Below are 23,580 nucleotides of genomic sequence, written 5' to 3'. Positions count from 1 at the left end.
TGATATTCCCAATCAACAGCAAATGCAGGCATTTAAATCATGGCATGAGAGAGCCAGAAAAGTTATGTATTTTCACACTCTATGATTGTGCATATTCAGGATGCAAGTACGCCAAAGGAGACATGGGATACTCTGTCAAAAATGTATAGCACAAATACTCAAGCCAGGAAAATGCAGCTCAAGCAAGAGTTGCACAATGTGCAAAGAGAAAGTATGAGCATCAATGACTACCACATGAAGGTGAAGAAGATTGCAGATGCACTTGCTTCCATTGGGTCGCCAGTGGAAGATGATGATTTAGTTTCTGTGACCTTGAATGGTCTAGGAAAGGATTATGCATAGTTCTGAACATCGATTTCCGTCCGTGAAAGATTTCCTAATTTTGAGGAGTTGATTGCTCTTCTAATTTCTGAGGAGCGGAGAAATGGTGGTGTATCTTCTTCAGGAGGAACTTCAAAAGAAGCTGTCTTCTACTCAAATGCTAGAAGAGATAGAGGCAGAGGTAGAGGAGGCCGATCTGGAGGCCGTGGTAGAAATCAGAATATGCAGCAAACTCAAGAAAACCAGTCCTATGGAGGAGGACGTGGTAACTCTAGAGGCAAGGGAGCCAAAGAGGTCGTGGTGGATGGTAAAGAGGCCAAAATGCAAACAGCAATGTTGAATGCTACTACTGTGGTAAAATGGGTCATATGGCTAAAGACTGCTATAAAAAGCAGAATGACATCATGAATGGAAAATTGCAACAAGGAAATTATGCATCTTCTAGTAGACAGGGTGATGACAGAAATGAGCATTTGTTTATGGTGCAGCACATAAACAATTCTGTGATAAGTGCAGAAGAAAGAAACGATGTATGGTATGTTGACTCAGGTGCATCGAACCACATGACAGGTCATGCAGAATGGATGGAGGATGCAAGGAAAACGAAAAAACCAGGATTTGTGGAGACTGGTGATGCTACTGCACATCCTATTGTGCAGATTGGAAAAATTCATTTGTCTATGCAGGATGGAAAAAAGAAATACATGTCCGATGTATTTCATGTCCCGAATATCACCAAGAATCTGGTTTCTGTTGGTCAAATGGTTGAGCAGGGCTTGCAGGTCAGATTTAATCCTCATGGATGCTTTATTGAGGATATGAAAAATAAAGGTCGCTTGATAGCAAAAGGAAAGAAGAAGGACAGAATGTTTACATTGGATGCAGACATGTCTGAATTGAGTGCAGCAATGTTTGCACATGGGACCAGTGTAGTTGCAGATATTGATATCTGGCATAAACGCATTGGTCATGTTAATGTACAGCAAATTAAATCAATGCAGACCCAAAATATTGTTGCAAGATTGCCTAAATTCAAGGTTGCAGAAATGCATAAGGTATGTGAAGCCTGTCAATTTGGAAAACAAGCAAGGAAACCATTTCCTAGACATGTTTAAGAGAGTAAGAAGCCATTGGAATTAATCCACTCTGATGTGTGGACTACTAAAGCTGTATCTCTTGGAGGCTGCCATTATTTTGTCACTTTTATTGATGACTATAGCAGAAAAGTTTGGGTGTATTTTATGAAAAAGAAAAGTGAAGTTTTTGGATATTTCAAAACTCTTAAAGCTATGGCTGAAAAAGAAACAGGTCTGCAAATAGAATGCCTAAGGTCAGATGGAGGGGGAGAGTACCTCTCAAATGAGTTTGCAAGGTTCCTGCAGGAGCATGGCATAAAGCAACAATATTCATGCAGTCATACCCCACAACAAAATGGAATTGCAGAAAGGAAAAACAGGCATATTGGAGAGGTATCTCGTGCCATGCTCAATGAAAAAGACCTGCCAGATTTTTATTGGGCTGAAGCAGTTGCTACAGCAGTCTACATAATGAACAGGACTCCCACTGCAGCAATACATGGGATGACTCCAGAGGAGAGGTATACTGGTAGGAAACCAGATATTTCTCATTTGAAAATTTTTTGTTGCATTGCCTATGTACATGTGCCAGATGAGTTGAGATCCAAGTTGGATCCAAAAGCTGAGAAATGCATCTTTATTGGTTACTCTCTGCAGCAAAAAGGGTATAGATGATATAACCCTTCTACTCGTAAGTTTACAGTGAGCAGAGATGTTATTTTTTATGAGATGAGTAGCTGGTATAAACCAGTAAATGTAATTGATGATGTAGATGCACAAAATGGTAATGATGCAAAGAATTCACAGTAGCAGTCACAAAATATTAATGGACCTGGAGCGTCCTCTAGCAGTGGTTCACATTCTTCGCCATGGACAGGCAGATTGAGATCAGGAGAATCTTCTCAAAGCTATGCAGGTAGTGGTATGCAGGTATCACGAAAAGGAAAAGAGAAGGTTGATCAGCCCATGTTTGATGTGAATGCAGGTCACTGTTATGTGGATGGTGAATCCAGTGGCTCAGAATAGAGCATTGATGATGAGTTGGGTATTCCTTCTATTGTTACACCTAGAGTAAGGAAGACCAGGGATGTTTTGAGAGCACCTGGGAGTGAACCTATTTTGCGCAGGTCTACGAGAGCTAGGTATCCTGTGGATAGGCTGAAATATGATGGATTTACAGCCATTCACTATGCATATATGGTCAAAGTGATACAGGAACCAGAACCCACTTCTTTTGAGCAAGCCATGGGAAAAGAAAAATGGGAGAAAGCCATGGATGAATAAATGGATGCCTTGGAAGCAAATGCTACATGGGAGTTGGTATCTTTGCCTAAAGGTAAAAATGCAATTGGCTGTAAGTGGGTTTATAAGGTGAAGCACAATGCAGATGGTTCTGTGAACAGATACAAGGCAAGATTAGTAGTCAAGGGGTATGCACAAACATATGGCATTGACTATGAAGAAACATTCAGTCCGGTTGCAAGGATGGCAACCGTAAGAGCAGTCATTGCTATGGCTACATCAAAGGAATGGTCTTTACATCAGATGGATGTAAAGAATGCCTTCTTGCATGGTGATTTGCAAGAAGAGGTCTATGTGGAGCAGCCACCAGGTTATGTGCATGTTGTTCATCCTGAGTTTGTTTGCAGGTTGAAGAAAGCCTTGTATGGCTTGAAGCAAGCACCTAGAGCATGGATTGACAAGATAGGACAGTATCTTGTCACTATTGGCTTTTAGATTTCCAAGGCAGATTTCTCACTTTATGTGAGAAAAACAGAGAAAGGTATTATGCTACTTGTCATTTATGTTGATGATTTGATTATGACAGGTGACAGTGATGAAGATATCTTTCATGTGAAAATGCTATTGAAGCAGAAGTTTGAGATGAAGGATTTGGGAGAGCTGCGTTATTTCTTGGGCATTGAGGTGATTAGATCACCAAGTGGGATACAGCTCTTGCAGAGGCAGTATGGATTGGACATGCTGTCCAAATATGGGATGACAGGCTGTAAGCCTATTTCAGTTCCTTTGGAGCAGAATGTGAAGCTGAGCGAAGATGCAGGTGAGCTTCTGGAAGACCCTACTATGTACAGACGCATAGTAAGAAGCTTGATTTATATGACTATTACCAGGCCAGATTTGAGCTATGCTGTTGGATTGGTAAGTCAGTTTATGCAGGCTCCAAGGAAACCACATTTGGATGCGGCTAGACGCATACTCAGGTATGTGAAGTCCACATTGCAGTATGGACTACTTTTATGAGACTGGGGTTCAGATACAGTTGCATGGATACACTGATGTTGATTGGGCTGGTAGCATTTCTGATAGACGATCTACCAGTGGATATGTGTTCTCTTTTGGGAGTGCTGCAGTCACTTGGAGCAGCAAGAAATAGCCTACAATTGCCTTGTCCAGCACAGAGGCTGAGTACAGGGGTGCAGCAATGGCTGCATGTGAGGTAGCTTGGTTGCATAAGCTACTTTATGATATGCATCAGCATACAAATGGGCCAGTTGTCATTTATTGTGACAACATGAGTAGTATACACTTGGCAAGTAACCCAGTCTATCATGCTAGAACAAAGCACATTGAGGTGCATTATCACTATGTGCGGGAGAGGGTTTTACTAGGTCTTATTGATCTAGTTTATGTCAGTACAGAGGATCAGGTAGCTGACATATTTACGAAGGCATTGGGCGCAGAGAAGCTGCGCAAGTTCAGAGACCTGCTTGGTGTGCAGGAATTGGGATTGAGCTCGAGGGGGAGTATTGAGATATCGAGCTCCACTCGTGATATGCCAGGGTGACCGTTGTGCATTTATGTCACCGACTTGTCAGTTGCAAATGCGATTGGTACACCGCCCATGAATAATAGCTACATGACAGCTATCCTTATCTACTCTAGTTCATGGCTCAGTTAGTATGTCACCTTAGTTAGTTGAGTTTGGTTTGAGACCCATATATAGGGTTCTTCTATTTCTTTGTAAGAGAGTTCTTTTTGGCTTACACAACTAAGAAGAGGAAAACTGTTTTCAGCCTCCACCTGTGTGTGTATTCCCCCATTGTGCAACCAAGAAAGCGACAAGTGAGACTCATTCCTTCTCTCCCACAATCTTGACATAGTATTGGTGAAAGACCTCACCAAGGGAAGGCCTCTTATCCTCAAATTTGCCAACTTAGAATCTAGACGAGCCTTCCTCTCTAAAAGGACAGCTCTAAAAGGGGAAAAAGTCTACCTGGAGGATGACCTCACACCCGCACAGGTGGCACACCGTAAAGAATGCATGCCACATATCCTGGAGACTCGCAAAGCAGGAAAATGGGCAGTATACAGAGATGGTCGGGTCATCATCACAGATAAGCGCCAATGACGGGGCGCGGCCTATGAGACCCACCTAAGTTTTGCAGTGTGGAACTGCAACGGAGCTATGAAGACAGATGCAGGATTATTCCAGGAGACCTTCACCGGCAAGGACATCGTCCTCTACACAGAAACCCACCAAAGCCCCGGCACCTACTTACTAGAAGTGAGGGGATATAGATGGGAGACGGCATGCCGCCCTAGAGCCCGAACAAAAGGAGGGACCCGAGGGTCCGGAGGGGTGGCTGTGTTGTACAGGGAGGAGCTACAGCCCATGGTGCAAGTCATGCGGAAAGATGAGGAAGCCCGGTTCATGTGGATTCGCGTACACACAGATCGTCCCCGAGACATATACATGGCGGTGTGCTATTTCCCACCAGCACACTCTGCATATGCACCACAGAAGGGCGAGTCACCATACCTACTACTTTACGAAGATATCATGCACTACTCCAGCTTGGGGGATGTCATGTTGGCTGGAGACTTCAATGCACGCACAGCACAAAGGAAGACCCCCTTCTTCAAGAGCGAAGACCACATGTACAAAGAGATTGCACCGGAGGAGATAGGACTCAACCGGGTGTCACAGGACACAACTGAGTGCACCGAATATGGCAAACACCTACTGGCATTAGGGGGGGCACACGGACTGGCCATCCTCAACGGCCTCGACAGACGGCCCGGGTCGGATGCCCTCACATGCTTCCCACACAAGCACGCGGCCAACTAAATCGGACGGGGGGCACATGGAGCACCCACACAAAAACTGGGAGCAAGCACAGCGGACTATATCATCGGCCCTCTATCACTTATCCCCGATGTCCACTCCTTTAAAATATCACCTCGCCCACTCACAATGGCTGCCGACCATGCATACCTACAATTTGACATAACCTGCAGGTATGACCTAACCCCCCCAGCAAGCAACCCCCCAAGATTCCCCATATACCACTTTACCAGGCTAACTGCGAGCGCATACTCCGACCATCTCTATTGGAGCCTGCAAGAAATGAACCCCCAGGCACCCCTAGAGGAGGTCACAGCACAGTTGGTGGGCACACTATACACCTCAGCTGCCGAATACTTCCCCCACACATCCCCCTCCCCCCACCCTACCCCTCCAAACAAGAATGTCCCACAGAATAGCTGGTACAATGTAGAGTGCAGGAAAACCCGGCTCCGTCTTCAACAGGACGAAGCACGGGGAGTACACACGCATAAACAGGCACGCTTGATCTTCCGGTTCCTAGTGCGACGAAAGAAACAAGCCTACCTCTCCAAAGTGGAACACGAATTCTACCAGCTATTCTTAGGACAGGACAGCAAAGAGGCATGGAAGGCATTTCAAGAACCCCGAGCCCAGACGCCCATCACCTTCCCGGACACTTGGCATGCATATGCAACCTCACTATACCAAGTACCCAAGCAGCCCCAGCTACCCCGACCCCCAGGGAGCAGACCCGGATCATCCACATTCTTCAGCACGGGGCGGGTTCGAGACGCCATTGACAGACTCCAAAATGGCCATGCCCAAGACCACGAAGGCTTGGTAGCAGAGCATTTGACCCATGCTAGAGACATACTGGCACCTCTCCTAGCACACATGTTCAACAGAGCCCTATGCGAAGGCTTTCCAGCCAGTTGGTCAGCCAACACCATAATACCTATCCTGAAGGCCGGAGACCCCATGGTTCCCATGAACTACCGAACAGTCATGGTTGGCCATGCACTAGCCAAGCTCTATGGATCCATACTGGACCACGAGCTGAGCAAGTGGGCAGAGCAACACCAACACCGAGCAGCAGGACAAGCAGGGTTTAGGAAGGGGTTCTACACCCTTGACCATATCCTCACACTGAGAGCCATCATAGAGGAGGGCAGAGCACATGGAAGATGGGTGTACTGCTGCTTCATGGACTTCCGCAAGGCTTTTGACACAGTTCCACGAGTGAGGCTCACGCAGAGACTACAGGAACTAGAGGTACCAACCAAAATATGATGGGGGATACTAGCACTATACGAATCGGTAACGGGCCAAGTTCGGGCACCGGGAGGGTTGTCAAAGGAGATCACCAGCACCTTCGGAGTCAAGCAGGGATGCCCACTCTCACCCACCCTATTTGGCCTCTACATTGATGAGATCTCAAAGTACATAGATAGATTGGGCGAGGAGGGATCGAGCCTGGGAGGGACACTGATACCTATCTTTCTATATGCGGACGACATAGTCCTCATCTCCAGCACACCCGAAGGGCTGCAGCGCCAACTGGACGCACTACATGCCTTCTGCCAAGACAAAGACCTAACTGTGAACCTGGGAAAAACCAAGGTCATGGTGTTCAACACGTCAACCCAATGGCTCCGACGGTCTGTACCCCCCTTCACATACGGTGGAGAAACCGTGGACGTGGTCCAAAGATACGTCTATCTGGGGATTATATTCTCTGGACCGAGATTTATCCTGGGAAAAGCCGCGGAAGATAGACTAACCCGAGGCTATGCAGCCCTCGGGTCAATGGAGAACCAATGTGCCTGCATACAGTTCCAAGAACCCCGGACAAAGCTCTGGCTTTTTGACACCTTGGTCACACCAGCCCTCCTGTACGGGGCTCCCATATGGGGGTCCAATCTCTACCACACGCGGAGGGCCTCACAGGATCAGCCACTGCCTAAGGAGGAGGCCACCTATGAGGGATGGGACCAGATGGAGAGACCCCTAATACTTATGATCTCATAGATGATCCGAAGCAAGCCCTCTGTACCACATGAGATCATCCGCGCAGAGCTGGGGGCACCGCCCCTCGTGGCTGAGGCCCTCTTCCAGACCGTGACCTTCTTGCGCCGAATATAGGACCTGCCCCGGCACCAGTACCCCAGACTCGCCTTGAAGTCATCCAAATAGCTAGCAACACAAGGGGACACTGAGTGCTAGTATGCCCGAACAGAGACCTGGCTACGGCTCCATGGCCTGCACATGGACCACCTCCCCCCACTACAATACAACCTAGACTGCCCACACCTGGAGCTCAGCCGAGAGGAGGTAAATCGCATCACCAGAATGGATATCATCCAGACAGACACCGCCAAGACATGGGTGACCCCCACATCAGAACTAGGAACCAAGAATGCTTTCTACCGAGAACACTTCCTGCATATCTCCCCGGACGGCTTCATCACCCGCCCAAGCTACATGGACACACACCTGTCTCACGGGGTCAGAAGTGCCATCGGACAGATCCGCACGTCCTCACACCAACTACGGGTCGAAACGGGCAGATACGGGGCCAACCCCCTCCCCCCAGAAGACCGAATCTGTCAGCTCTGCCATCTCGAGCCAGAGACAGAGGAACACTATATCTGTAGATGCCCAGTGTACTACGAAATCCGTGGACGCTTCCACTGCCTATTCAGCGAAGGATTCGGATCACTCTCCAAGGTGATGGAATTCAAAGACCAGATATGCCTGGGGCTCTTTCTACTGGAAATACGACGCCACAGAGACCACCTCCTACGAACCACGGAGCAAAGACAAGAAGCCACCAACCAATGCACACTCAACGGCTTCTGCCAAATACCAGCTATCCTCCCCACCACCGAGGCCCCACCAGCCCAACCGGCCTCTCGGCCCTCGGGGACCACCTTAGAAATAGCCACAGCAAGAGGTAAAGCCCGGTGCCCACGCCCTGCCGGCCCCCGTCCCCGCAAAAGACACTGGTCGAAGATACAAGGGATACTACGTCGCCATCGGAGGGCCCTGCCCATCCACTTTAGCCTCTCCATGCTAGATTGACCCATGCAGGACATCTTAGGATGAACACCCCAGGAGCAGTTCCACACCGCACTGGAAGTACCTTAGATTGTATCTAGTCCAGATATCATTTTGTACCTACTCAATTTAGTCCAACATAGCATAAATGTTAGCTTCACTGGGACTTTTGAAATCTCCCAGACATTTGTATGCAACATTTTGGTCTCATAGGCCAACCTGGCATGTTGTAGACGTTAATATAACTTTCTCTCTCTCTCTCTCTCTCTCTCTCTATATATATATATATATATATATATATTTGGGAGTCACCTTTACAGCAGCTTCAGGGATTTTCTTGATGACACAGGCAGCTCGTGACCGCCTCACTAGAGCATACTCAGCATTGGCTCTTATGGAGCGACAGTGTCATCAGGCACATTTCCAAGAGCCCCGCACCAAGGGGTCGCTCTTTGATACTCTAGTCACTCCAGCACTGATGTATGGAGCAGCCATATGGGGGCCAAGCCTTGCCAATTATGTATGGACATTGATGGAGAGACCTCAGGTGATCATGATATCTAGATTGATTCGCAGCAAGGCCTCAGTCCCACATGACATTGTGCGAGCAGAGCTCGCCACACCGCCCATGCTAGTCGATGCATTATTTCACACAGTCTGCTTCCTACACAGATTTCAGGATATGGACAAAGATTGCATTGCATACAAAGCATATATGGCATCTCAGGAGATGGCTCGAGCGGGGGATACCACATCATGGTATGCACAGACTAGAGCTTGGTTTGACAGACATGGACTGGACATTGATAGACTCCCACCTCTTCTATACGATACTCACGCTCCCACTTACACCCTCTCTCTCTCTGAGAGGAATAGAGTCATCAGACAGGAGATATGACATATTTATATACAGAGGACATGGGTCAGCCCTGCACAGCCACTGCCATCGAAGATGGCACATTATTATACACAGTTCTTGAGGATATCAAAGCAGGGATTCATAGAGATTCCGAGATATATGCAGATCTATATGCCACATCGATTGAGAGTTCTTATTGGACAGCTCAAGGTATCATTACATCAGCTTATGATTGAGAGTGGTAGAGCCAGTGGCATCCCACGGGAGGAGAGGATATGCCCCCTTTGCAAATCAGAGGTGGAGAGTGAGGAGCATTTTGTTCTCAGATGCCCGGCATACTCAGAGTTGAGATCTAGATACACATTGAGCAGCTCACTTCAGGGATGTATGACTGATATGGATCAGAGATCATTTGGCCGTTTTCTGGGAGAGGCATGGCACATTAGAGAGCAGAGCACACAGCAGGTCCCAGTCAGAAAGGGACCCACCCAGACGACTATTACACAGTTCTTTCAGACAGACAGAGTGAGAGATACTGTACCAGCCTCCAGCCAGACCTCCGGGCTCACACTACAGCAGGCTGAGGACCAGCGTACCCGACGCCGCACGAGGATCCGTGGGTTTCGAACCCCACAGCCACACTGACAGGAGATCCAGAGGATTCTTGATCTACATCGACAGCAGACTGAGATCCGACGACACTCGACACATGGGATCTCAGATCTCCAGTTTGCTCTTTCTCCACCGCCGATGTGCCACAACCTGCATCCAGGAGGGATCACCTGCTATTAGCGACTTCGACGACTGCTGCTATATCCCAGGATAGTATATCTCCCTGCATCTGTTACATATACACATCGCACCACTTTATCACAACCGACAGTTGTTCTCCTATCATAGCCGACATTTGTTCCCCTTTTGTAGCCATTATCTAGAGTACCAGAGCTACATACGCACATACACATACACGACACTTATCACACTCACAGCACCATATTTTCAATTTCCAGTTTTTAGCTTTTCATTCAGCACTTTTATTTTGGATAGCTGGACCTCATCAGTTGTATCACAGTTTGTCTCATAGGCCAGTTTTGGTCTTTAGAAGACGTTAATATAACTTTCTTTCTTTCTCTCTATCTCTAGTTTGGGTGAGGTCTTCCTTATGGGGGACTTCAACGGGCGCACACAGAGCCGACAATGTGAGAGTTTTGATATGGAGCAGCCAGAGATCATGAGAGCATTAGACCCTGAGGAGTTGGGGATCAGTAGGGAGTCAGCAGATACTGGGCCAGACGCCATAGGGTATGGAGGGCATTTACTTGAGCTTGGTAGTAGACATCATCTCATTATTTATAACGGGATGGCACGATGGCCATATTCAGGAGGTCTTACATGCTTCCCACATGGGGGGGGCGAGAGTACTGTAGATTATCTGCTCGGACCGATCGATGGGATGCATACTATCGAGTCCTTCGGCCTTGGGAGACTTCCACTCGGTGCTGATCACACCTTTCTCAGTTTCTCACTCCTCACCTCATTACCATCACCACTTATAGATATCATACCCCACATGCATACTACCATACACTTCACTCATGAGCTCTCACATGTTTACTCATAGCATCTGGAGGAGCACATCACGTCACTTGATCCATACGCACCCCTTGATACACTGACCACTGATATCACACGCATTCTGCATGATTCTGCTACACTCAGTTTTCCACATCACACATACACGCACCCCCCTCGGACCGGTACCATGCCACGGAACAGGTGGTATGATGATGAGTGCAGAGATCTACGTTGACAGCTACGTGATTTGGAGGCCAGAGGAGAGATCACACATAGACAGGCGCAGAGACGCATGCACCGCTTGACCCACCGTAAAAAGCAGGAATGGGAGGAGGAGAGATATTGGGATATATACCACCTTCTTATGAGCAGAGATTGTGCAGAGGCATGGAGGTAGATTAGAGAACCACGCTCACCCACACCGATACATGACCCTGCAGTATGGCATGGATACGCACAGAGTTTATATCATGTATCCGCACAGCCACTGATACCCACACCATGTACACCGAGACCAGGTATTTCATCCTTTTTCACCACTAGTATGGTGAAACATGCTATCTCACGGTTACAGCATGGCCGCGCTCGAGACCAGTTTGATCTTCAGGCAGAGCATATTATATATGGCAGAGACACATTAGCTCCACTCATTGCTCACCTCTTCAACCGTGCATTGTCTGAGGGGTTCCCTGACTCGTGGACAGAGCACACCATTGTACCTATCCACAAGTCAGGGGATCCTATGGATCCTAACACATATAGGACCATCATGATTGGGCCAGTTTTATCCAAACTTTATGGCACGATGATGGAGGAGGAGCTCAGCACGCTGGCAGAGAGAGAGTGCATGCGCACACCCGGACAGGTAGGGTTCAGACGGGCATTTTCTACCATAGACCACATCTTCACTCTCCGTTGTCTGATCGACCAGACACGAGTGAAGAAACAGAGATTGTACTATTGCTTTGTGGATTTTCGTAAAGCCTTTGACACGGTTCCGAGAGAGAGGCTTTTCAGACGCCTACTTGATCTGGGGGTGGATGATGACATGATGTGGGGTATTTATGCACTATATGAGCGGGTTACTCGCAAAGTCAGATGTCCGGGAGGTATATCAGATCCCCTTGTGAGCACCATTGGTGTGAAGCAAGGATGCCCACTCTCACCGACTCTATTTGGGCTATACATTGATGAGATAGCAGAGTTTATTCAACAGCGAGCCGGTGGAGGTATAGATCTCAGTGGAGCCACAGTTCATATCTTACTATATGCAGATGACATTGTGTTGGTCTCAGACTCAGCTCAGGGATTACAGCAGCATTTATTAGCATTGGATGATTTTTGCATACAGAGAGGCATGACAGTGAACCTTGGTAAAACCAAGGTTCTTATATTCCATACATCAGCTCAGATACGCAGACAGAGTATTTTCATGGCAACAGGAGGGAGTATTGAGGTCACTGGATCATATGTATATTTGGGAGTCACCTTTACAGCAGCTTCAGGGACTTTCTCGATGACACAGGCAGCTCGTGACTGCCTCACTAGAGGATACTCAGCATTGGCTCTTATGGAGCGACAGTGTCATCAGGCACATTTCCAGGAGCCCTGCACCAAGGGGTGGCTCTTTGATACTTTAGTCACTCCAGCACTGATGTATGGAGCAGCTATATGGGAGCCAGGCCTTGCCAATTATGTATGGACATTGATGGAGAGACCTCAGGTGATCATGATATCTAGATTGATTCGCAGCAAGGCCTCAGTCCCACATGACATTGTGCGAGCAGAGCTTGCCACACCGCCCATGCTAGTCGAGGCATTATTTCAGACAGTCTGCTTCCTACACAGATTTCAGGATATGGACAAAGATCGCATTGCATATAGAGCATATATGGCATCTCAGGAGATGGCTCGAGCGGGGGATACCACATCATGGTATGCACAGACTAGAGCTTGGTTTGACAGATATGGGCTGGACATTGATAGACTCCCACCTCTTCTATATGATACTCAGGCTCCCACTTACACCCTCTCTCTCTCTGAGAGGAACAGAGTCATCAGACAAGAGATATGGCATATTTATATACAGAGGACATGGGTCAGCCCTGCACAGCCACTGCCATCGAAGATGGCACATTATTATACACAGTTCTTGAGGATATCAGAGCAGGGATTCATACAGATTCCGAGATATATGCATCTCTATAGACCACATCGATTGAGAGTTCTTATTGGACAGTTTAGGGTATCATCACATCAGCTTATGATTGAGAGTGGTAGAGCCACTGGCATCCCATGGGAGGAGAGGATATGCCCCCTTTGCAGATCAGAGGTGGAGAGTGAGAAGCATTTTGTTCTCAGATGCCCGGCATACTCAGAGTTGAGATCTAGATATACATTGAGCAGCTCACTTCAGGGATGTATGACTGATATGGATCAGAGATCATTTGGCCGTTTTCTGGGAGAGGCATGGCACATCAGAGAGCAGAGCACACAGCGGGTCCCAGTCAAAGAGGGACCCACCCAGACGACTATTACACAGTTCTTTCAGACAGACAGAGTGAGAGCTGCTGTACCAGCCTCCAGCCAGACCTCCGGGCTCACACTACAGCAGACTAAGGGCCAGCGTACCCGAGGCCGCACGAGGATCCGTGGGTTTTGGACCCCACAACCACACCGACAGGAGATCCAAAGGATTCTTGATCTACATTGACAGCAGACTGAGATCCGATGACACTCGACACATTGAATCTCAGATCTCCAGTTTGCTCTTTCTCCACCACCGATGTACCACATCCTGCATCCAGGAGGGATCACCTGCTATTAGCGACTTCGACGATTACTACTACATCCCAGGATAGTATATCTCCCTGCATCTGTTACATATACACATCGCACCACTTTATCACAGGCGACAGTTGTTCCCCTATCACAGCCGACATTTGTTTCCCTTTTGTAGCCATTATCTGGAGTACCAGAGCTACATGCGCACATACACATACACGACACTTATCACACTCACAGCACCGTATTTTCAGTTTCCAGTTTTTAGCTTTTCATTCAACACTTTTATTTTGGATAGCTGGACCTCATCAGTTGTATCACAGTTTGTCTCATAGGCCAGTTTTGGTCTTTAGAAGACGTTAATATAACTTTCTCTCTCTCTCTCTCTCTCTCTCTCTCTCTCTCTCTCTCTCTCTCTCTCTCTCTCTCTCTCTCTCTCTCTCTCTCTCTCTCTCTCTCTCTCTCTCTCTCTCTCTCTCTCTCTCTCTCTCTCTCTCTCTCTCTCTCTCTCTCTCTCTCTCTCTCTCTCTCTCTCTCTCTCTCTCTCTCTCTCTCTCTCTCTCTCTCTCTCTCTCTCTCTCTCTCTCTCTCTCTCTCTCTCTCATAAGAAGAGTAAGTGCAAGAAGGAAGCTTGAACATAAAAGTCACCACTTACTAGAAATTGCTCTTCCATTCATTTTTCAACTTTTATACATAAGAATCCAACATTAGGGTTTCCTTGTAACATTGAGTGCCCTATCCTCTTTGAAGATTTTTTAGTTGGCTCTTTTCATGCATGTCCTTTTAGCTAATGAAACCCATTCCATCTAGCCATGAATGAAATCAACTATTCTATTGTTTTTTAAAAAAATCAATTAGAAACCATCATGTCTCCTAATAATTTTACAAGTGCCCAAAATAATGTGATGAAGCCCAAAATTTAATACATTTTCAAAAATACTTTCTAGCACATGCTTGATGTTCACTTTGACTTTTCCCTTCACAATTTACTGTTACTAGTATGAGTTATAGAGTTTATAAAATCGGCAACTAATCCTTCATATGCTTCAATTATGTGATGAAAGACATTATTAGCTTCCCTTCACTAATAGCAAACTGTTGAGATTGTTCTTCACAATGTTCTTATTCTCAAATTAGTTTGCCAAATGCTCAAATGCTACTTGTGGATGAATGGAACACTTAAATCTATCATGGTCATGATGATCAAGGCTTAATTCTTTATTGGCTTGTCCCAATTGAGACATGGATATGATCCACCTCATGGAACTAGTAATGGTACAAAGATCAATAGCCGAAGAATGTTATACGCAGAGGATACCTCCTGCCAGCCTACCAAACTTTGAGGATGAATGAATTCTTCAGGCTCAAGTAGTTGGAATTAACCATGGAAGCTTACTACTCAAAGTTTGTAACCCTTCTAAAATAGGCACCGTATATGGATATTGCACAGCAAGTATCCAAATTTTTTCATGGCCTGAACACTCCTCTAAACCACCGTCTTAAAGCAATGCGTCCAACAAACTTGCAAGATGCATTAGTTCGATCAACTCCAATCATCCAAGAACTTAAATCGGGCGATTGCAGCAAAGATGATTCCCGAGATCAGGACAAGAGATGCCACATGTACGGAGAGATAGGGCACATCCGTAGGAGATGTCCCAACTGTCGATGCTTCCACCGCAATGAGCTAGGACACATCTGAGCTGATTTTCCTAAAGACATGGAGCTTCCAAGGAAACGAAGCTACACAAGTGCCATCTTCCGATATATAGAGGAATCAAATGAAGACGAAGACCTAGAGCCTACTACACCTTTTTAAGATGATTAGAAATCCTAGAAGTTCTATTGTCATGTAATACAACTTGTATTGGAATAAACTTTACTCTTGTACCTACAGCTAATTACAATAATATGAGTTGCACTACTTGAGTCATTAAGAAGAGCATAGTGGACGCATGGTGGGTCCTAACCCACAGGCCTTAAAGCCCCATTAATGCTTGTCTTCCCCAATTCTTCTGAGATGATGACATCTTGAGTTCTCCAAGGGAAAGAGGATGTAATATCCCTCGCCATGCTGCGTAGAACCCCCCCCCCCCCCCTTTTATCAAAGTTGCTATAATTTTATTACTAAATAATACCCCCTTTCCACTATATAAACTTCCCCCTTAAGCGAGGAATTACCACTTCTTGCCCCCCCCCCCCCCCCCTTTTGTTGCCAAAGTAGAGAGAGAGAGAGAGAGAGAGAGAGGAATAATAATAATAATAATAATAATAATAATAATAATAATAAGGAGAAGGAGAGAGAAAGAGAAAGAGAGAGAGAGAGAAAAGAAAGAAAGAAAGAAAGTTATATTAACGTCTTCTAAAGACCAAAACTGGCCTATGAGACAAACTGTGATACAACTGATGAGGTCCAGCTATCCAAAATAAAAGTACTGAATGAAAAGCTAAAAACTGGAAACTGAAAATACGGTGCTGTGAGTGTGATAAGTGTCGTGTATGTGTATGTGCGTATGTAGCTCTGGTACTCCAGATAATGGCTACAAAAGGGGAACAAATGTCGGCTGTGATAGGGGAACAACTGTCGACTGTGATAAAGTGGTGCGATGTGTATATGTAACAGATGCAGGGAGATATACTATCCTGGGATGTAGTAGCAGTCGTCGAAGTCGCTAATAGCAGGTGATCCCTCCTGGATGCAGGATGTGGTACATCGGCGGTGGAGAAAGAGCAAACTGGAGATCTGAGATCCAATGTGTCGAGTGTCGTCGGATCTCAGTCTGCTGTCGATGTAGATCAAGAATCCTCCGGATCTCCTGTCGGTGTGGCTGTGGGGTCCGAAACCCATGGATCCTCGTGCGGTGTCGGGTACGCTGGTAGAAGAAGAAAAAGAAGAAGAGAGAGAAAGAAGAAGAAGAAGAAGAGAGAGAGAGAGAGAGAGAAGGGGAGGGAGACAGCCTTTTGAAAAGAGATGCTTTCTCTTCCCCTCTGAAGAGGGTGGCCACACGCACCTACTCCCCTTTTTCTGTAAAATTATCCCCCACTGTAGTTTAATTCGCTTCCCAATTTGACCCCCGCTAACTAAGGAAAAGGCGCGAAAGTCTTGTGTGACTCGCATCCATGGAAGATGAAGATCGAGAACGGCCCCCAAGCGGAGGATGTCACACGTGGATGGCAATCCCGCAACAAAAGCCTTGAGGGAGGACATCATTTCCCATCCAACAATAGTACCGGTCATAAGTAACGTATTTTCAAATTGATAAATGATTGCTTTGATACTCGCATGAGATGCATTAGGCCCGTACGAGAATAGGATAAACTGCATTGCAAGTATTCGAAAGATTAAGTTCCCCAAATGCACATATCAAGATAAGACCATTGTATTTAGATGCTATACGATGAATTCATAAATATATAAGACTCAAGCATTGTCAACTTTCCATCCTCGCAATAGTAGGTATATTTTTCATCACTTCAAAAGTATATATCGTAACTTGCATGTCTGATAGATTGCATGGGAAGCAACTTATTCTAGAAGAGAATGATTTTCAAAGCTCTAGACCTTTGCCAAACTCTCACTAATAGCTCATGCCGTTAGATTGGGAATCTTGATGTTATGCTTAACTAGTACAAACAATGATCATAAGGATTAAAGACTAAGATGCCTTGGGATCTACCCGATAACCACTACATTTATCAATCCAAATTTAGAGATTGGGCTAGATACAGACAACTCCAAACCTCGAAGGTAAGTAAAGACCTCAAGGAGTTAGGGAAACCCAAGGCAAAGGAAAGAACGATGCTTTTGTACTTGCTAAGAAGAGGGTTAGGTTATCGATCATTATAAGTGCTCAATAGAATTTACATTCTTGCATAGTTGTATAAGACCTTGGCATGTGTCTTAACCGAAGGTTAAGTAAATTTTGCATGGAATCACTTAGATCCCAAGGGAGAGAGCAAATATGCAATTGAAACATTATTGTGAGTATTCTTGCAATGTTTGGAAAAGGATACCATTGTTTTGTTGATTGATCAAATAACGCCCTAAATGCCTTTGCATTAAACTAATTGTTGATGTGATTTAGATGGTTATTCCAAGTGCTTGTGCTCGATGGCAAATGTTGTGCTAAGAAATGCACTTAGCCACTTAAATTGTTCCAAAACATGCTTATTGTAGGCTTATTTTAGCCAAAATCCTAAAATGGGAAGCGGATCGAGAAAGTTAAGTGGGAGAAGATCTAGAACCCTAATTTTCTATAAATTGGTAGCCAACCCTCCACTATTTCACAATCTCATTTTTGCACGTTCCAAGTGTTACCAGCTTGCTATCCACACCCCGGTCACGGAGGACATCTCAGCCCTTGATGTCCATCATTGTTCCCTACAGTCTGGCGTCTATTTCCAGCCCTCCATACGCTAATTGCTACTATTTTTGCCCAGTGACTGACTGTTCTTCATCTACACTATTATCGTACAGCCTGCCCACATCAGCAAACTGCTACGTTTGCAAGCTCCAGCTACCACCCTGACAATTTTTTCTCTCCTATCTGCAGCCGCTGCAGTATTTCTCTCTCTTACAGGCTATCATGCCTGCATTTTCAGTCTTTCTATCTCCTACATGCTCTGTTTTTAGTCTTTCTCTCTCCTACAGGCTTTGTTTTTAGTCTTTCTCTCTCCTCACTGTTGTCTGCATTAGATCCAGCTTCTCACTGTTGCGTTTGCTAGTGTTCGACATCTCGAGGCTGCCTTGCTGCGATTTGGGATCCGTTTGGAGTACGACACACTCTCCAACTCATTACCCGTACCCTAATCCTAGAGATACAGGAGTTCGAGGTTCAATATTCATTCACTGCATAGTGTGTTTGCTGCATGAGCATTGTATTATTAGTAGTCATATCATTTCATTTATTCACTGTGTTCATTGTCTCTAAGTTACTCTAACCCTAACCCTAACTGTGTTCTTTTTATCAGTATGTGCTTTGTCATACAGTTTCTATTTATGTTTCTGTGTTAGGGTATTTTTCTTTACATGGTATCAGAGCCTAGTACTCTCTGAGAAACCTAGGCCTTTGATTTGAAAGCTCTTCGCAAGAAGCAAGAACAACAGTAGGTTCAAATGACTTTGAACACATCAACACCAATTCAGTCTCTAGATCATCCTATACCGAGAACTAAGCGAGAGTGGGATGATCAGCTTGCTCCACAAAGTTCCGACATGGTGGGAGAAACATCTGAGTACCTGGAAGAAAAGATAGGCAAGCTAACCTCTGAGGAATATAAATTGATCATAGCCTATCAAAAAAGAAGATTGAGGAGCTCGACCAAAGGATTGCCCTTCAAGAAAAGCTTCTAAATGAAGGTATGCATGGATTTCACTCTTTAGATGTTGCGCATAAGTCTAATGATGTTGCAAGACCTCCATCAGGGATGGGCCCCCCTCTTGGAGAGCAAGATCCAGAGTAGGTTCCATTTTTTCAGACTCTTCCGTCCTCTTCGGTGCAAAGTATTTTTGATTCGTCTTTTGTGGCTTCTTCTTTTACCTCTTCTGTTTTGCAATATACTGGTAGAGATCATGTGGAAGAAAGAGTCCAGTTTGTTGACTACGGAAAAGGTCCTCTAGAGGACCAATTCTTGTATGTTAACACACGTCGCGGGGATTATAAGAAAAAGCCAGGTAACTCTTCTTCTGTCCTTCCTTCTTTTCCATCTACTTCACATAATCAAAATGAATTTGGTTTTTCTTTCACTTCATTACATGGTTTATCATCATCTTCACATTTTTATTTTCAGTCTTTAAATGATAAAAATGAACAAAAAGAATCTGCACCTCATACACCTCACTTTCAAAATCTACCCATCCGACCAGATTCTTCCATTGCTTACACCATTTACATTTCCATTTCAGACACCTCATGTCGCACCACATATCACTTCAGGGGGTTATGGAAACATAGGCACATCCTTTAGGACCTCATCCTTCCCTCAGTCGAGTGGCATTCCACCTACCTCATACACACTTTCGGGATCATTGCAGCCTGGGTATCCCACTCAGTCTCTCCTGAGTGTGGATCAGTTGCCTCCACAGTTTGCCTCCATGGCATTGCCTAGTGGATCTTCTGGTCATAATGATGTGTCCCAGCCTTACTTTGGACAAGGCTACTATGTCCCAGTGCCTCCACCTACACCGGCACCTTATGGAAACATTCATGTTCCAGTACCTCCGCATCAATCGGCACTCATTGAACACTCACAGCCTACTTCTACCTACCCACCTCTTCCCCCTCCTTCTTACTCTTATCATACACTCTCACCTCCACCATCTTTCCCACCATCATCTTACTCCACCCACCTGACACCTCATGGTTCTAGGTCATCTTCTACCAAGAATGCATTTAATGACAAGACTCGTTTTAATAGGTCAAACTTTACTACTTGGTCGAATTTGATGAGACATGTCCTTGATTCACAAAACCCATGGGATCTAGTGCAGGGGTTGGAACCCCAACCCGATCCCGCATTTGTTCCATACGAGGTCGTCTGCTCATGGAAGGCTAGGAATTCCTCCGTTATTGTCAAGTTGATGCAGGGCTTATTGCCAGAGTTTCATTCTCAGCTTCAGCATTTTGACTTAGCGTCAGAGCGATGGGCACACTTGAGTGACCGCTATGCAGCTTGAGATAGGATCCGTCATATTAATCTTGACCATGAGCTTTAGCTTTTCAAAATCACTGACTGGGATGACTTGAAAGTCAAGTTGGCTGAGTATCAACGTCTCCTCGCTGAATTCTCCACTACAGGGACTCCCAAGTCCTCTGACGATCAAGTCACATTGTTCCTAAATAAACTCGACAAGAAATACTTCAATTTTGTGGAAGGAATAGTTTCAAAGCCTACCATGCCTACATTCTGTGAATTTGAGTGTCAATTGTTGCGTTATGCACGGTTGTTCGATCAGTTTCATATGAATTTCTCTTCAGAGGGGGCTCTTCTTGCTCATTCTCAGAAAGGAAAACAAGGGAAGGGCAAACCAAACCAAACCTCCACTCAAAATCAAAATCAAACTCAAAAGCTAAATCAATCTGGGAATTCTCAAGGAAACTTCCAGTCACAACTCAAACTTGGGTGGCAAAATGTGCCTAAAAAGAATAGGTATCGCCAACATTGTCAAAAGGTTGGATATTTTGACAACGAGTGTTGATCAAAGGCACGAGGCACAACACCAAAACCTAAGTCTCAAACCCCCGCCCCTCAGTCGGGCAACCCCCAGCAGGGGAGGCAGGGTGATGGCAAGGGGCAGTTTAAAGGTCAGACTCACACTGCCACCACACAGTCATCTCAGTCGACAACGTTCTCAACTCCAGAGGGCTTGTCTGACCAGTCTGCAAAGGCCCATATCGTCTCCATAGAGACATCAAATGCGAGTCTCGTCCACATCTGTGAGTTGCCTCCCGACGAGGTTACTGTAGAGGCCCACTCATCACAGTTGAACACTTCAGCTCCAGTTTGGATTGTGGACAGTGGAACTACACATCACATGACTCCTATAGAGGACATTTTCCGTACCCGAGCCCCTGCAGCCGAGCGGGTCCGTGTAGGAAACAACTCATCGGTCAAGATTCAGGCTCAAGGTTGCATCAGTTTTGCCACTGACAAGGGTCCGAATCTGGCTTCCCTGGACAATGTATATCATGTCCCTCAACTTGGGGTGAACTTGTTATCTATTCAGTAGCTTTCCCGGTTGGGGCGAGCAGTTTTCTTTACAGCAACCACAATCGAGGTCCTTGACTCTCTGACTAGTTTAATGATTGCTCGCAGTGAGGCACAGCCTAATGGCCTATACCACATGACACACTTTTTGACCGAGCCGACCGCCAAAGGCTCCATGTTCCATAGCTTCCAGGCCTTAGTCACATCTCGGGAGACTACGCACAATGAGCATCTTTGGCATTTTCGCTTAGGGCATCTTGGTTATGACTCACTTTATGAGTTGTCACGTCGTGAGTTGGTTGAGAGCCTTCCATGCCTGAAGCTAGCTCGAGATGTCTGTAAAGCCTGTCAACTCGAGAAGCAGCACCGTACCTGATTTCCTCAGCAGTCTACACATAGAGCTGAGGATCCTCCTAGACTGATTCACGTTGATCTTTGTGGGCCGACATCCACTGCTGCTTTAAACGGCGTACTGTACTTCTTTTTGATAGTGGATGATCATTCTCGATACATGTGGATGTACTTCCTCAAGCATAAGTCAGATGCTTTCACATATTTTTCTTCTTGGGTGTTGTTGGTTCATAACCAGATTGGTCGTCATGTTGGGTGCATAAGGAGTGATAGTAGTGGTGAGTTTATCTCCCACAAGTTTTTCGAGTTTCTACAGAAGCATGGCATTTCTCACCAGCTCACCTCTACCAACTCCCCCTCTCAAAATGGAGTCATAGAGCATAGGAACCGCATAGTCATGGAAATGGCACGCTCTATGATGTTCGCAGCAGAGCTTCCTAAGCGCCTTTGGGTCGAGGCTGTTAACACTTCAATGTACATCCTCAACCGGTGCCCGACTACAGCTCTTCCTCAGAAGACCCCGTATGAGGCATTTTTTGGCTCTCGGCGTGTTATTTCCCATTTCAGTCTTCGGGTGTCGTGCGTACACACACACACCTAATGACAAGATAGGAGAGCTTACTTTCCGAGCTAATCTCTTTATTTTTGTGGGATATTCTTCTGAAGCAAAAGCTTATCGTTTGTTCGATCCTTGGACAAACAAGGTGATCGTTAGGCAGGATGTCGTCTTTGACGAGAGGGATATTGTGCAGTCTTCTGCACCGGATTTCGATCGGCTTCCTTCTTCCACATCATCAGAGATCGTGCCTACTGAGCATGGTCTACTTCCCGCTCCTGACATTCCCACTGTTCCTTCACCTCCCAAGCCCCCTTCGCGAGACTTGTTACCTCACTAGTACTAGCAGACCATGCAGGATTCGAGGATCCTACCACCAAATTCCACTGCAAAGGACCTAGAAGATATGCCCGGCTTGCTCCTCAAGCATCATTCGCATCGTTGTTTACAGTTGATTACATAGCGGATTCTGAGCCAAATACTTGGCATGAGGCTCTTCAATACAACGAGAGGCCATGGAAAGGGAGCTAGAGAGTATTGACCAAAATGAGACTTGGACATTGGTGGATCGTCCGAGCCACAAGAAAGTCATCGGGACAAAGTGGATTTTTTGGACAAAGCTAAAAGCTTATGGAACTTTAGACAAGTACAAGGCTCGCCTTGTAGTGCAAGGGTTTCCACAGAAGCACGGCATTGATTATGACGAGACCTTTGCCTCTACTGCACGATTGACTTCCTTTCGGTTGCTACTCGCGCTCGCCGCTCACCACAGCTAGCCGATACATTAGATGGATGTCAAGAGTGCATTCCTGAACCACGGATACTTGGAGGAGAAAGTCTATGTGGAGCAGCCACCGAGCTTTCCCTCAGGGAGCCCTAGGGATATGGTATTCCACTTGTAGAAAGCTCTTTATGGACTGAAGCAAGCGTTGCGGTCTTGGTTCCATAGAATGGATGAGTTCTTACAGACTCATGGATACCATTCTACCCCTTATGACCCGAACTTATATGTTCAATCCACTCCAGAGGGGGTTAGCTATATCCCACTATATGTTGATGACTTACTCATCACAGGTTCATATTCTGCTGCCATAGTGGAAATTAAGGCTAAGCTTAAATCTACATTTGAAATAATAGACCTCACTTTGTTGTCTTATTTTTTGGGGATGGAGGTAGTTCGTTCTGGATTATATATTTTTGTGCCACAGCAGAAGTACGCACTTCA

General features: G+C 45.9%; 1 pseudogene; it reads left to right on the top strand.

Moving 5' to 3' along the window:
• Positions 1 to 4,824: 4,824 nt before the first annotated feature.
• Positions 4,825 to 22,695, top strand: LOC148016603 (uncharacterized; annotated as a pseudogene).
• Positions 22,696 to 23,580: the final 885 nt, after the last annotated feature.

Source organism: Lygodium microphyllum, chromosome 23 (genome assembly GCF_053477565.2).
Source record: "Lygodium microphyllum isolate KBCC chromosome 23, Lygodium_microphyllum_v1.1.10, whole genome shotgun sequence".
Taxonomy (NCBI): domain Eukaryota; kingdom Viridiplantae; phylum Streptophyta; class Polypodiopsida; order Schizaeales; family Lygodiaceae; genus Lygodium; species Lygodium microphyllum.
Note: the sequence above shows the minus strand (reverse complement) of the source record. Positions and strands in the feature narration are given on the sequence as shown.